The 7,221-nt window shown below is 41.0% G+C and overlaps 1 long non-coding RNA gene across 1 annotated transcript; it reads right to left on the minus strand.

The window, feature by feature from the left end:
- Positions 1–1,393: 1,393 nt before the first annotated feature.
- On the minus strand, positions 1,394–6,350 carry LOC107983354 (uncharacterized). Its single transcript, XR_001730801.2, has 2 exons — positions 6,308–6,350; positions 1,394–2,990 (listed from the first exon to the last, which is right to left on the minus strand). It is a non-coding gene; the product is annotated as an uncharacterized LOC107983354 (long non-coding RNA).
- Between the last annotated feature and the right edge of the window lie 871 nt (positions 6,351–7,221).

The following is a 7,221-nucleotide window of genomic DNA, read 5'->3' on the forward strand; positions in this document are numbered from 1 at the left end:
CTCATTTCAGGTGCTTCCTCATCTTTCCAAGATGTCCTGCTACACGCCATCCTGCTATATCCCATCATGTAATACATCATGCTACCCATTCCGCTCCTATGGCCCTTATGGCTATAGTAGCTTGGGTGGTGGCCTAGCCATCGGAGGAGGGTCATCAAATGTAATTTCTGAGGGATGCTGTGCCAAACTCCCAGACGGTGAAATCTGTGTTCAGCCACAATGTATGAATATTACTCTACCCGGTCCAATAGTCTCCTATAGTGGTACAACAAAAGTGGGCGGATACAATCCTTGCGTTGATGGATATTCTGGTTCTTATGGTGGTGGATATTCTGGTAACTTTGGTGGATATTTGGGGTCCAGTGGATACTGCAGACCCTGCTAAAAAGAAGACCCTATTGGAACCCCCGGCAACTGATCAACGTGATGCATGGATTTACGACTGATGATTTTGCAGATATCAGGAAAACTGAGCCTCCTTCATCCACCCCTGGATAAGCAGATGCTCGTGTATTCTGATCTCCAGCTCTACCTACAATTTATTGTTCAGACCTCTTTGCTACACTGCTTTGCTACATTCTCCTTGATGGCTTTGTGTCTTCCAAGGGCCTCCTGGACCAGCTGTATTGAGAATCAAGGGACAATTTGTCCATTGAGTGTGACCTCTGGCTATTCTGCCACCTTGTCACGATCTGTTATCATTTCCAACAATTTTAATACTTCAACTAAGGATAAATTTGTGACAAATCATTTGCATTTTCCCCCATTGATTCACTTTGATTTGTAATTGAAAATCTTGGCTATCCCTCCCTTTGCAATAAAGCTTTGCTTCAGCAATCTGATGTAATCTCTTGTGTTTTGTCAGTTTGGTTATAAGAGGGACACGGATGGGGTGGTGTTCCCTCTCCTCCAACAGTTTCCCACATGTGTCTTCGAATCTACATATGTGTTGCCTTGCTGTCCTGAAACTGATACGATAGATGCACTATTATGGCAACTCACCAAAAGGACACTTGCTATAGCTCACCTTATCTGATTTTAACTGGATTATATGGCAGTGTAGACTCAAGGCCCTTCCACACAGCTATATAACCCATTTATAATCTTATATTTTCTGCTTTGCACTGGATTATCTTGACTCCACACTGCCATATAATCCACTTCAGTGTGCATTTTATCCAGCTGTAATTTTATCCATAAACACAACCCTTTACCTTAACTACCACCAATTCCTCAATACTTTATTTCCCATTCCACCATACTTCGCCACAGCAACGCGTGGCCGGGCACAGCTAGTGTTCTCTAAAGAGAAATGGCCAGACGTGTTGGGTTTGGTTGATGCAACATGGGTTTCTCCTTACACAGCTTCAAAACAATGTAACACACTCAGAAGTAGTTTGTCTCATTGATGAAAAAACCACACTTTAATGATGGGGGGAAAGTAATCGAACTCTGGTGGGAATGGGTAAACATGTGGGTTTGTTCTCTTGGAGAACAGAAGAATAAGATATGATATGCGATCCATCTTCAAGTTAGAAGAAGTGTTGTCCTCAAGAGGGATCGATCTTTGTCTGCTGGTGCCATAGAACGCAGGATCCAAACCAGTTGATTGTGTAACAACTATCTGATGGTAAGAGCTGTTCAACAGTGACAAAGGACAATCTCTGAAGTCACCAGACTCCCTTTTCATTGACGTTTTTCTGAATACAAGTCCAATGCCCATCTTTCCAAGGCACTTTAATGTATTGACAATGGATTGAATTAGTTGACCCTGTGGTCCCTTTTCACCTCTATGACCTGATGACAGTGGTTCTCAACTTGTGGCTCCCCAGATGTTTCGGCCTTCAACTCCCAGAAATCCTAACAACTGGTAAACTGGCTGGGATTTCTGGGAGTTGTAGGCCAAAACACTTGGGGACTGATAGGTTGAGAACCGCTGTGATAAGACATTAAGTATATAAACCAAGATCTCTCAGAAAACAGAAGACTGGGATTTCTGCTGATGACCTTGGAAATGTAATAATGCTTGGCTCTGAAGAGTGAAGGATCTCTCACAGTGGGAAGTAGTAATAGACTTAGATAGTCTAAGTGACCTGAAATGTCTCTTTATGTCTACCAATCCTACCAATCTAGTGATGTTTCTCCATTTCTTCTTCTTCCTATGAGTCCTCTTTCAACTTTACAAGATGCAGCTAGGTTATATCATTAGTAATGTTGCTTTCTTAGAATGGAGGTCCTACAGTAAAGCATTGGGTTTGCTCCTTAAATCAAGACCTCAAAATGCTGCATATACTCTAACAGGTTATGGGCCCAGGACATTACTGCTGTTAAAATTCTTTACCGCCTTTTCATTCTGCCCATAAAGCCATGTTTTCTGGAACGTATAACTAATGAATTTGTCCCATTGGAAAAAAAGAAGAGAAAAAGACCCAGGGTGAAACTGTAATTCACAGTATCCATTGTATTATTTTCATCTCTCCTCAAAACTGTTGCTCAGTTAATGTACAAAAAAGGACAAGGGCGACTGAGCCTTGTCCCGAACCACTGATCTCCATAAAATTTGTGAGCTCAGATTTACATTGTTGCCCCTCTCACCAAAAAGCCACTAGTCTAACCTGAGTCTTCCCCCACCTCCATCAGTTTCTTCACTTGGGCCCTTCTCTCGCCACTTCCTTGCCAGAAATCAGTGGGTTGAAAGACACAGAGTTTACACCTGGTGTAATACAGTGAGGAAAGAGGCAAGGAACAAGGGTTGTTCAGGAGGCAGGTGGCAGTACAGTGGAGGTACGTGGTAATTATGGAAACCGTATTCTGGATGTTCAAATGGCGATGGTTCTGGGAGGATGATCTCCAAGTCTGTCAGCGATGTCTCTGCCACGTAGGACGGTGGTTGTATTAAAACCGTTGATGGTGGGAGACTGGTGGAATAGGATGTGTTACACCCAGAAAATTCTCCAGGGAAAACCATGGTGGTGCTCTGTGAAATAAATCTGAAAATGAAGGGAGACACAAAGGAAGAATGAAATTTTGGTCTTCTTGAGTTTTGCAGGGTTAGTATCTTTATGCCGTGTTGGCACCATGACAACAATAGAAGCGAATGTTGAAATCTGGTTGTTGTTCCTCATTGGAGTTGCTCCATTGAATCAATGTGTTGACCTATTGATTTAATGGATCTATTATACTCGGAAGTAATTGAAAAAATGCTAGCATACAAAGGGATCTTATCGCATCTTAGAGACAGAGACCTCATCTAAACCATCAAGTCTGAACTTCATATATGGTCAATGTAGACTCATATAATGCAAATTGAATTGGATTATATGAGTCTGTCATACAATTCAATTCAATCTGCACTATAAGGGCAGCTTTTTTTCATGTCAGGAGCACCTGGAGTTGCTTCTGGAGTGAGAGAATTGTCCATCTGCCAGGCCGTTGCCCAGGGGACGCCCGGATGTTTTGATGTTTTTACCATCCTTATGGGAGGCTTCTCTTGTGTTCCCGCATGGAGCTGGAGCTGATAGAGGGAGCTCATCTGCGCTCTCCCCAGGTGGGATTCGAACCTGGCAGCCTTCAGGTCAGCAACCCAATCTGTGGCTATAACTCTTAGTGAAAGAGGCATGGGCGTGACATCTTTCCCTAGGGGATTGCTTCTTGCCCTCCTTTAGGGAAACTGGAGCTCCCAAAGACCAAAACACTGTAGATAACTCAAAAACTGGTTTTATTGTTCACAAAAGGTTATCCCTTTAAGGCAATAAGCTGGAAGTTTCAAAGGGGTAAAGGAAAATACATTACAGTCTTTGGTTGTCTTAAGTCCAAGGAGCTCTGCAGCTGAGAAGCTTTTCCAGGTCCCTCTTTCTCAATGGCTGTGAATGCCGGAGCAATCCTCAGCCTCAGTCCAAATGGCCTATGTTTGAAGACGCAGTCTTCCTTTGGTGCCAAAGAACTGATTTGAAGGCACTTGAGACTCCTCAACATCATCCAGGTTGGCCCTGAACATGAAGCATAAGTCTCAAGGGTAAGAACCTCAGAATTGGTGCTGAGAGGTAACTTAATCAAGGGCTTTTAGAGCCAAGTCTCTCTCTCACGTCCATCTGGTAGAAAGCTTGATGGTGGAATGAAAAAAGGAAACACAGTCCTACTCCAGGAAGAGGTGGAGCCAAACAATTGAGCTGAAGGAGCAATATAACTGGTGCAAACAACACTGATTGACAGCTATAAATTACCAATCAATTCAACAACTTTTTCAGGGTAAAGGCAAAATCAGGCATGATACCACAATTCAAATCTTGGAACTTACAGTTCGACATATAGATGGCGCCACTCGTGCCGTCACAAAATCTTCAAGTCACAAGGCTTTTATCCCCTAGGCCACCAGAGGGCAGCTTAAATGGGGTCTCAGATAAGCTTTCATAGACTGAGTCTAATTGACTCAGGGCTCATCTACATTGAATAGGCTAGTCTGATGTAACTTTGGCCAGAAGCAGGTCTGAATCCAGAATAGGTCTTGTTTTTAAAAATTGGATGTAAAGCAATGTTGTTTACAGATACGTCTGGCTAAGCTGGATGCAGAGCAATGATGTCAAAGACTTGAGGATTCTGGATGAATGGTTTTTAATCTTGGACATTCTTAAAATTTTATATAATGTGTTTTTATTTTGTAATGGTATCTGGTTTATATGAACTGTTGTTTTGTAGATTGTTTTATATGAATTGCTGTTTTTACATTGTTTTAGGCATTGAATTTTTGCCTATTTACTGTAAGCCGCTTTGAGTCTCCTAGGAGAGAAAGGCGGGGTAAAAGTAATGCAAATAAATAAATAAATAAATGTCATCTACAGGTACTTCTGGAAGACCTTCTAGATGCCTACCACTGTGCCTCAATGTATAGGAGGAAACCTGGACTTTCATCTCTTACTCATCTCATGAAGGTTGACCATTAAATTTGATAAGACATCTAGGATTTCTTTTCTATCAAAACGTGTATTCTGAAGTCATATTGGAGTCAGATTTATGTGCGCCCCAAAGTTTCATTCATCTACGAACTGCAATATGGAGCCTTACCACTAGTTTGCAGTATGAGACCTGTAGATTGGCTGCTGCAGATACATCGATAAGAAATCTGTTTTTCCTTTATATATAAAATAATAATAATAATAATAATAATAATAATAATAATAATAATAATAATAATCTTTCAAATAATAATAATATTATTATTCCAAATCCAGACTGACAAAGTTCTGGAATACAACACACCAGACATCACAGTTGTGGAAAAGAAAAAGGTTTGGATCATTGATGTCGCCATCCCAGGTGACAGTCGCATTGACGAAAAACAACAGGAAAAACTCAGCCGCTATCAGGACCTCAAAATTGAACTTCAAAGACTCTGGCAGAAACCAGTACAGGTGGTCCCGGTGGTGATGGGCACATTGGGCGCCGTGCCAAAAGATCTCAGCCGGCATTTGGAAACAATAGACATTGACAAAATTACGATCTGCCAACTGCAAAAGGCCACCCTGCTGGGATCTGCACGCATCATCCGAAAATACATCACACAGTCCTAGACACTTGGGAAGTGTTCGACTTGTGATTTTGTGATACGAAATCCAGCATATCTATCTTGTTTGTTGTGTCATACAATAAAATAATAATAATAATAATAATAATAATAATAATAATAATAATAATAATAATAATAATACATCACATAGTCCTAGACACTTGGGAAGTGTTCAACGTGTGATATTGTGATACGAAATCCAGCATATCTATCTTGTTTGCTGTGTCATAATAAAATAATAATAATAATAATAATAATAATAATAATAATAATAATAATAATCCAAAAATACATCACACAGTCCTAGACACTTGGGAAGTGTTCGACTTGTGATTTTGTGATACAAAATCCAGCATATCTATCTTGTTTGCTGTGTCATAAAATAATAATAATAATAATAATAATAATAATAATAATAATAATAATAATTTGAAAGATCAGAAACTTTTTTTGTCCAGTGAGAAATTTATTCATGTAATAATTGGAGACCTAAAGTCCAAGAAAAGTAGAAGATTGAAATTTGTGGACCACGATTCTGGAAGAAAACTAGCAGAGAATTACATCCTTTTGGTCTGAAGGTTGACTCCAGTTGGGTGCATGTTTGCAGATTATTCCACCGTCCTATACACACTTGATCGGGAAGAATCAATGTAACAGGACCACCCCCGAAGCACAATGCCATACCCCCAAGGTGATATCTCAGGATCTTCATGAGATGCCCACCTTGACCGCCAACGGACTTACCTGTTCCTTCCACGGGCGTCTGTAGGTATGGCTGCCGGACGCCAAGGAGGGAGAATTCTTATATCATCTGTTCCAAGGCCTCCAGGCTAGGAAACACCTTTCTGCTCATATGATGCCAATTTGGCTGCTTGCATCACGCTCTCCACAAATTGCTTTAATTGCCTGCCTCCTTGTTTACAGCCATCAGCCAGCTTGCCACAACTCGGCTTTAATATAGGACACCTGTACCTCTCCACCCTGTTTTCCTTCATAATTGGTTGGGGAGAAATGAACTGTGCCTTTTGTGTGCATTGTGGCTGATCTCAGCAGTTATGGAGCTTTGGAGAACCACCTCTTCCCAGGTCCTCTTTTCCAACCAACTTGGTGGCAACTGGATGGTCCATGGTTCTTGACTGATCAAGCTTCATATTTTCCTTCAGGATTGCGTTTGAACCCATCTCAGGTTGATCCTCGAGGTTGTCCCAGAGTCCTCCAGGCACAATGGAGTCTCCTTAAGCGAATGACTCTTACCCACCTTTCAAGCTTAGTTCAAAGGGGAATAGAGTTATCGTAATAATAATAATAATAATAATAATAATAATAATAATAATAATAATAATAATAATAATCTGGACACAGATGGAACTAGACAACTTGGACAGAAAACAAAAAAACTCACGACCATTCATCATTCACTGCACCCTCGCAGTGATGTTGACCGGCTATATCTGCCTAGAAGATCAGGGGGCTGAGGACTCTTACAAGTCAAACAAGCAGTCAAAGAAGAAGAACATGCCCTGGCAGAAGATGGAAAGCAAAGTGAAAAACCTGCTTTGATTGAAGTCAAAAATCAGAAACTCCTCAAAGCACAGCAGGCAAAAAACCAGTACAAGAAAACCACACTACAAACTAGAGCTGACAGCTGGCACAACAAA

The sequence above is a fragment of the Anolis carolinensis genome, unplaced genomic scaffold (assembly GCF_035594765.1).
Source record: "Anolis carolinensis isolate JA03-04 unplaced genomic scaffold, rAnoCar3.1.pri scaffold_14, whole genome shotgun sequence".
Lineage (NCBI taxonomy): Eukaryota > Metazoa > Chordata > Lepidosauria > Squamata > Dactyloidae > Anolis > Anolis carolinensis.